Here is a 9,061-nt window from a genome sequence, read left to right as displayed (position 1 = left end):
CATGTCAGTTCTTCATAAAGTTAAATTAAATGTAATTTTTATTATTCTCTAATGTAACTCTATTAGGCAGCTGTTACTTATTTTTTTTCCAGTTCTGAGGCTTGAACTCAGGGCCTGCGAGCACTGTCTTTGGCTTCATTTTGCTTAAGGCTAGCACTCTACCTCTTGAGCCACAGCACCAGTTCCAGAATTTTCTGTTTATGTGGCGCTGAAGAATCGAGCCCAGGACTTCGTGCATGCAAGGCGAGTACTCTACTGCTAAGCCATATTCCCAGCCTCTAGGCAGCTGTTATTTTACCATGTTGTAAGCTGAAGACACACAGACTCAGAGAAATTAAGTGTCATGTCATAGACATTACCAAAAAGGGAGAGAGAAAATCCTTCCACTCCACTGTTTCTGGGTCCATGCCTAACAGTTGTGTTTTCTGGCTTCTTGAATGACAGTAGAGACATCTTCTGCAGGGCCTCCGTGGTTCCTAGGAGGCTGGGAGCTGTAGAGGGAACTTACATGGCTTCCTCTTTCCTCTACAGGGCAGCAGAGCTGTGAAGGCAGGGGTAGTTTTGACTCTGGAACATCAGTCTTTCACACACAGACATCTCCTCATGGCTCCTTATCACATCCTCAAGTACCAGGAGAGCGACCGCACATGGGTCCATGCCTTGTTCTCCAGTGGCATGGAGGAGCACATCCCCACCACCTTCTACCACATGCTGATACTGCCCAGAACACTCCTGCTTTTACTTGGGATGCCTGTTCTACTCCTGGTCTCCGGCTCCTGGTTCTCATTTCCAGCCTCATCCTTTTAGTTTTCCTATGGTTCCTTTCTAGATAAAGCATCAAGTCAAAAGCCTGAACAGACCTAGCTGACATCACCACAACATAACTGAGCACATGTGGCTCCTGCTTCTGGGTGGCTGAGTGTGGGGGGCAGGTGGGGGGCATGGTGGGGAGCTCAGTCAGTGAAGGATTCCCCTTCACAAAAGAAGCAGGTAAGACTACAACACCTCACTGAGGCCTTGGAGCACCGAAGACAGTGAATAGGCAAAGCCCTGGTCAGGACTCTCCTCCAGTTTGCCAGGGACCACCGTTACAGTGAAGTCCTTGTCACCAGTGTGCTGCAGCATGCCACACTGGACCTCTACCAGGACACGGGCTTCCAAAAGACAGGCCAGTTCTTCTATACTACTATCTCAAAGTTACAGAAGTCTTCTCTAATTATTTTCATTTATTACCTCACTCCTCACAAACAGACCTGTGATTGAATTCCTTGCTTTTGCTGTGGCAACAAGTAAACCGTGATATTTCCATGTTACCAAGCATTACATTTTTCTATTCATGAACACTGAGTCCAAAGTGTTTGATGGTAGAATGTGGGCAGTAGGTGCTTTCTGGGGGTACTTCTTCATTTGTCTAACATCTTGGTAATGTTGCATAATAAACACACACACACACACACACACACACACACACAAAACAAATGTTTAGTTTGTGTCTCTAAGGGTGAGCAATTTCTGCTGGTCTAAGCCTGGCAGCTCTTCAGGGTCTGAAGACACCTAAACAATCATCTTGGTTCCACTCAAGTGCCAGGGCCACCAAGGCTTTTACTTGTTCCAGGCACATCAGCTCAGGCAGGGTTCAAAGTCACTGAAGCACCTATAGGTGTCTCATGTGGAGACAGCTGAGATCCAGTGGGAGAAATAGAGCTGCCTATGGCACTACAGAAGCTGCAGGATGCAAAGGCAGGAGGCCCTGGGAGAAAGGGCCACTCAACCCACAATCCACTCTATTCCTATCTTTTTAGAGGGGTAGCAATATAGATCCACATGGAGCAGGTGAGATTTTCATGGGGATACCTACATGTGTTAAACCTTTGTGGAGCTGGTTAGATCTAGGCACCTGGGTTATCATAAATCCAAGTGAGCTGGGAATAGGGGATTCCTGGTCCGGGAAGAATTGGTGAGATTGATAAAGGTCACAGATTTGCCATCTTTGGGACCCAGTCTGGTCCCGGCTGTCTACAGATGCTCAGGGACTGTCATTGTACTGGATATCTCAGGCCTGATCATGTGTTCTTGTGAGCCTTGCTGTTTTATAGGTGATGATAGAAACATCTGGTACTTGAGGTGATAGTTATCAGACACCACCAGCTTATAAACCTGAACTTCTTTTGAAAGTAGTTTTAGAAAGGCGAGAAGAGTTTAGATACATTTAAGCTACACACACACACACACACACACACATTTTTGCATACACATATACATACACACATATATACACTGGGTCATGACAAATTATACAGGTCTCTAGACATTCCAAAGGAAGATATGCATGGCAGTGGGTCACTATTGAACAAAGGCTCAATAGCTATGTGCATATAATCATAAGTTTACAAAATGAACTCCAAGAAAAGGAAATGGGATTTTTTTATACTGCTGTTTTTTTCTTTTCCTTTTGTCTTGTTTGACTTTGGAAGGGTCAAGGGGGACACAGAAAAGGTGGAACAAAGGGTGAACGAACACAACAGTGGCACTCACTGGACACTATGTGGAAAATGAACTGTACATCTTGTGGGTGGGGACAGCAGGAAAAAATGGGAGACAGTAAGGGGAGACATGGTTCAAAAAGAACTGTACTCACTTCCTGACTCATGTAACTATGACCCCTCCATATATCACTTTTACAATAATAAAAAATTTTTAAATGAAATAAAATCTCCTAAGTAGGATAAAGAAGGTAAGAGAGAACAAAGCTATTAAAGTTGTATGGAGAGTTGAAGCTCTATCATCTGCTTTCACCAAGCCACTAGGAAAAGTGGGAGGGGCCATGCTGAACCCCAAGTCCTCTGGCCTCAGACACCTCAAAGGCATTCCTTTGGCCAGCTTGACACCATAGTCTATCATGGAAGAAAACTAATGATATTAGACACTTGCCACTGGAACCTAAAAGTCACTGTGTACCTATGGGACCTGAACTTGGGCCAAGCAGGCTGAATCCCACTGGCTGTGGAGCCATATGAGAAGGAAAGGGTGTTGAGAGGAGGCAGAGATTGCTTTTGCCTGAACTAGGATTGTGGGCAATGGGACGTGGCACCCCTTGAACTGCACAGGTTTGGGGGAGTGGCCAAAGGCAGATTTGTAGGAATTCATTTGTGCAAATGTAGAGCGGAGCACTGCTGGTTTTCCAGAAATTAGAAAGGGGGGCATGTACAAGGTCATTCGACTTTCAGCAGGAAGAAAATCTAGGAAGCTGATTCTAAAGTTTTCCCTTGTATTCAGTTATCACCAATTTTTTTCAATCTGAAGAGCAAGATTTTGCTTTGAATGTGGTAATAACAGAGACACTACGATACCTTCTTATGTTACTAGTGTAACAGTTCATTCAACTGGCCTTCATTTTTGTTTTTGAATTTTCTTCCCTGGCTTATGTATCTGCCCAGCTCCTCTATGTGTGCACGCTGGAGATTGTGGGTGTGTGCATAACATATCTGCCAGCCCAAGCTCATTTAGCCTTCCCCACCTGTCCTTTGTATTGTTTTATTGTGACAAAATTGACACAACATACAATGAGCCATTTTAAAGTGTGCAATCAGTATATTCATTACCTTTGCAATACTATAAAGCTGTCATCAATGTGGGTTTTTTCAACCTTCCAAACAGGAACTATAGGGTCTGGGAATATGGTCTAGTGATAAAGTGCTTGCCTCGTATACATGAAGCCCTGGGTTCGATTCCTCAGAAGAACATATATAGAAAAAAACAGAAGTGGCGCAATGGCTCAAGTGGTAGAGTGCTAGCCTTGAGCAAAAAGAAGCCAGGGACAGTGCTCAGGCCCTGAGTTCAAGCCCCAGCACTGGCAAAAAACCAAACCAAACAAACAGGAATTATGCTCACTAGGAGAAACTTCCTGTCTTATCTGTCCTCTGCCCTGGCATCCTTGGTTCTGAATTGGTCTAGTCTATGCATCTTATGTAAGTGGAGACATACCAGAATGGCTCTTTTGGGTCTTGCTTCTTTCATGTTTTTGACTCATCTTGTGGTGGCTACTATCAGAATTTCCTTCATTCTTAAAGGCCATATTTATTCCACAATACGGATCCACCAACTTTTATTTACTACTGATGGACCATATGAGGCCATGTCAAACCATACTGTCAAGGCATGACAGCCATCCTTTCTCCTCCTTCACCCTATCACGTCTGCTTGTCCTTCCCTTCCTCATTCTTTCCCTCCCTTCCTTTCTGCTTACTAGACAGGTACTCCACCACTTGATCCATGCCCTCAGAAACAACTTTCTTATTTTCAAATTCTGTGTTTTCCTTTTTAGATTATTTAGGTTGATTTTGTCCTCACTGTTGTCATATCTCTGAATGGTATTGCTTAATATGTAAGACCTCTGATGTCCTGATATCAGTTACATATATCATTTAAATTTACTATAATACTTTCATTTACATATTCTATTTGCACTCTTAAGTAATGCATTTATTTTTTTAATTTATATGTTTTCACCAACTGGCCTGGGTTGACATATTTTTGTGTGTGTGCCAGTCCCGAGTCTTGAAGTCAAGGCCTAAGTGCTGTCCCTGAACTTTTTTGCTCAAGGTTAGCACTCTACCACTTGGGCCACAGCTCCAGCTTTGTAGTGGTGAATTGGAGATAAGAACCTCAAACTTCCCTGCCTTGTCTGGCTTCAAACCACAATCCTCAGATCTCAGCCTCCTACTTAGCTAGAATTATAGGAGTAAGCCTATAATTTGACTTTCCATAGATGATTCATGAGTTACAGATTAACAATCCCTCCAAGGCATTATTAACTCTTCCTTCAATTGTTTGCTGATAAAATTTGGGTTCTCTGAGTCTCGTTTTTTGTGCTTTTCATAGGCTTGAACTCAAGACCTGGACTCTCCCTCAGCTTTTTTGCTCAAGGAGTGTTTTACCACTTAAGCCACAGCTCTACTTCTCTGAGTCTCTTTTCTCATCTTTCTCCACAGTATTTCTCAAATCCATAAAAAACTACAAGGCTTTATCCTATTGCTACTTCTGTTGCTGCTAGCCTCAGACTAGTATGTCCTCTAGTACCTGTGCATGAGGGCTGGCAGATAAATATGACTCCTAATGTTTACAGAAGCTTTGCTTCATAAGTGTTAAAGATATTTACCTGTCCAGCAATCTAATAAACCATTGAAAAACATGCAATACACTAAACTATATGATATAAAGTTACATAAATGTATTATATAAAATACATTGCATAAATTAAATGAACATTCATGAACATACCACTTGACTAATAAATAAGGATCTCTCTACTGTAGACAAGACTTTTAAAGCTGCATATATCTCCCAGTCCCATCTTCCTAAAAAGGGAAATTATTTTTAGTTTAGTCAGCCTATCATCTATTAATGTTTCTGTTTGTGTTGGGCATCAGCTTGGCATTGAGGGGTAGAGGGCGGTCCCGAGATGCTGCCTCTCCTCCCGCCCTGGGACTGCGTGGCTGTTAGCCTCTCCTACCCCCTTCCGGGTCCGGAACCAGAAGAGGTAGCCAAACCAGCCCCACCTTTCGTCTGTAAGCACGTGTGCCACAATGGCGCCTGCTGAGCCCAGGGAAGGCGGTTCTGTAGGACATGATGTTAGCCTTGGAGGAGGTCCTAGGGTGCCGCCCTTGGATGGACAGCTTATCAGCCAATGGCTAATACCTAGCTAGGCGCTCCAAGTCCCTCCCCTTCCCGCCGCCACTACTGCTATAAATGTAATTGCCCTCCCCTTTATTAAAGAGAAGCTCGTGAGACAGCTCCCTGAAAATGTCTGTGTCCTGAGTCTTGCTTTAAACTTAAAGGGGGCTCAGCGGGCGGTTTTGCGGCTCTACCTCCTCTTGGCTCTCCTCCTGGGATACGATTCCTGCTCCTCCTGCTGGCGGGAGAAGCCCACGGAGCCGAGTGTCCCAACATGACTGGTGCCCACGCGGGGCAGATGAAACTGGGGCTTAGAAGCTCCACTGGCGAGCCGAGTAACCCTTCACGGAGGTAAGAGTATCCCTATGGGGCAAACCCAAAGTCAGTGGAGCGACCCTCCTGTTAAAATATTAAGGTTTATGCTCCAAAATACTGGACCGGATATTTCAGACTCTTGTGCCACGCAGATTTGGGAGAACCTGCCCGTGCCGCCCCGTGGTTGATTAAAGCTAACCCACTCTAGTGGGAAACATGGGACCGGCTGTGGCGGGAACTGGAAGGCAAGGAATTTGACTTGGGAGAGGAACTCCCCCTTGTGATCTTCCAAATCATTAAATCTCTTAAAGTCTGCCTTTTCCCAGACCCATCAGGAGAGAACCCATGGGTTCAGGAAAGGGCTGCAAAGGAGAGTCCTGAAGGGGAGGGAGACGGCCCTCCCACGGACCATGAGGAGGAGGGCTCAATGCCCCGCTCCCATGGACCCGCGGATGAGCATTAGCCCCATCTCGATTATGGGCCTGGCCTCCAGGGTCCCGGACCAGATGCCGTGCTACCGAGACACGCGGTGGAGGAGTGGTGTAGGCGACAGCTTCTGCCGTCACACCACCCCTTCCCCACCCGACACTCCACCCTGGCTCGTAGGGACCCGAGAAAGCCCAACGAGCTCCTGCTCTGCAGCTGCCATGGCGCTCGCTCACCGAGCACGGACGCCCTGGCAGATTTTGAACTGGGATGCATCTCAAACGGGTGGGAACCTTGGGAGGCCAAGGACTTCCGAGAATTTAGAAAAGTGGTCGCTGAAAGGGGACCAAACTCTGCTTGGGCCCAGGCCCTCCTCTGTGGCTTGGCTCACCAATTTTCCACCGCCTAGGCATGGAGGTGCTTAGGTCAGATCCTGCTTTCTAGAACACAGTACCTACACTGGTGTGACTCTTTTAGGAATGCGTGCTGTGCCCAGGCTGAGAGAAATCGAGCTGCCAAAATTCCTGTAACCTTTGAAATGCTGTTTGGGCCCACTGGTCCGCATGCTACATACCTTCAACAGGCCGCTCTTCCTGCCCCCTATCGGGAGCAGGTGTGGATCCTGGGATTGATGGCATGGAAAAGCTTAGGGAAGGGGTCCTCAAAGACCCTGACAATAGCAGTTACTCAAGGGGCAACAGAAGACCTTGCCGCCTTTATTGAGAGGGTGAAGTTTTCAGGAGAAGGCTCCTGGGTCCCAGCTGGACCAACTTGTCAGGGCCCTGGTGTGGGACGGAATGACCCCAGACCACAAACTAGCTTGTGCAGGAATGAAGGATAGGCCTATGGAAAGCTGGGTATTTGCCTGTCAGGATATCAGTACTCAGGTCCACCAGACACAGTTGCTGACTGCTTCGCTGTTATGGATGTGGCGGCCAGAGCCACCTTAAGAGGGAGTGTCCTTTAGGCCTCATATAGCCTCATGCCCCACGAGGACAACCCTCAGGCCAGGCTACGGTACTACCTAAAACACTTTGTCCCTGGAGCAAGAAGGGATTTCATTGGCAAAGGGATTGCAAGTCCAGATTTGATGCTGGGGGGAAGCCTTTAAACTAGAGGTGGGGCACCCTCTAGCCCTGTCACCCAAAGGAGGCAACCAATCTAGTGACCAGCCTAGGGACCGGCCTGAGGCCCACTGGGCAGTCCCAATAGTCCCGGGAATTAGGCCCAAAACAGAAATTGTTATAGCCGGAAAAAGGTTCCAATGATTAATTGACACTGGAGCAGACCGGACTATACTAAGAAAAGAGGAGGTTCCCCCGTGGTGGCAGCTGACCCCTGGGCCTCAGACGTCAGGGGTGGGGGGTGAAGCTGGGAGTGAAGTAACCCGGGACTGGCTTGCCTGGAATGATGTGGACGGCAATAAGGGAGAAGTGCTTCCCCTGGTAATGACAGGCTTAACAGATAATCTGCTAGGACAGGATATTTTAGGGGAAGCTGAGGCCTTGATCACCACAGGTCTTAGCTTGTCAGGTGATCCTAGCGACTATCAGGGAGTGCCTCCTTTCAAGGTCCCGGGGCAGGAGGCTCCCGTTTCTTCTACAGGGCCTCACCCCCAATTCTAAGGGCCACTGTTCCTACCGTCCCGGCCATTCGATGACTCCTGGGTCCCCCAATGTGGGTGGAACAGTGGCCACTCTCCTCAAACAAGTTAGAAAGATTGAAGGAAATATCAGAACAACTGTCCCTAGGGCATATTAGACCCTCGTTAAGCCCTTGGAACAGCCCTGTGTTTGTTATACAAAAGGCCTCAGGTAAATGGAAGATGTTACAGGACCTAAGAAAAATTAATGAGCGGATAATTCCCGCAGGCACCCCTTTACAGGGGCTGCCATGGATCCCCTCCATTCCTCGGGATCGGATTTTCATTGTAATTGACATCAAGGACTGTTTCTTTTCCATTCCCCTTGACTCACAGGACTATGAGAAGTTTGCCTTCTCCGTCCCCTCGGTTAACTTCTAGGGACCAGACCAAAGGTATGAGTGGGTAGTCTTACCTCAGGGCATGGCTAATAGTCCAGCCTTCTGTCAACATTATGTGTCACAAGTCCTTCAACCTCTGCAGAGCCAGTCAGATATTATTTTATATGTCTATATGGATATCATTATTGGGGCAGCAGACGCCCAAGTTCTGGACGCCGCCTATAGGAGGTTACGGACACTCCTGCAAAGAGGAGGATTGCATATAGCCAGTGACAAGATTCAGAAGGTATACCCCTTTAAGATCTTGGGGGCTGAACTTAGATTAGATTCTGTTTGCCCTCTTAAGCCCCAGCTATCCTTCCAGTCACCTTATACTTTGGCGAAGTTGCAAAGACTGTTAGGTGAGATTTACTGGCTAAGGCCTTGGCTTCATCTGCCTACAGAGGAGCTGCTTCCGCTCCATGACTCTCTAAAGGGTAAAGCCCCCACTGATGTTATTACAATAACTCCATCACTTCAATCAATATTTCAAAAAATCCAAATGGCCCTAAATATGGCACAGTTGGCTTGCTATAAGCCTGAGTGCCCCCTTTGCCTTTGGATCCTTCCCAGTGCAGAGCTTTCCTCAGCCGTTATTACCCAGTCAGGCGAGCCTCTCCAGTGG

General features: G+C 46.9%; 1 pseudogene; it reads left to right on the top strand.

Moving 5' to 3' along the window:
- Window positions 1-603: 603 nt before the first annotated feature.
- Window positions 604-1,341, top strand: LOC125356341 (annotated as a pseudogene).
- The last annotated feature ends 7,720 nt before the right edge of the window (window positions 1,342-9,061 follow it).

Source organism: Perognathus longimembris, chromosome 8, assembly GCF_023159225.1.
Source record: "Perognathus longimembris pacificus isolate PPM17 chromosome 8, ASM2315922v1, whole genome shotgun sequence".
NCBI lineage: Eukaryota > Metazoa > Chordata > Mammalia > Rodentia > Heteromyidae > Perognathus > Perognathus longimembris.
This window is presented reverse-complemented; position numbering and strand designations above follow the sequence as displayed.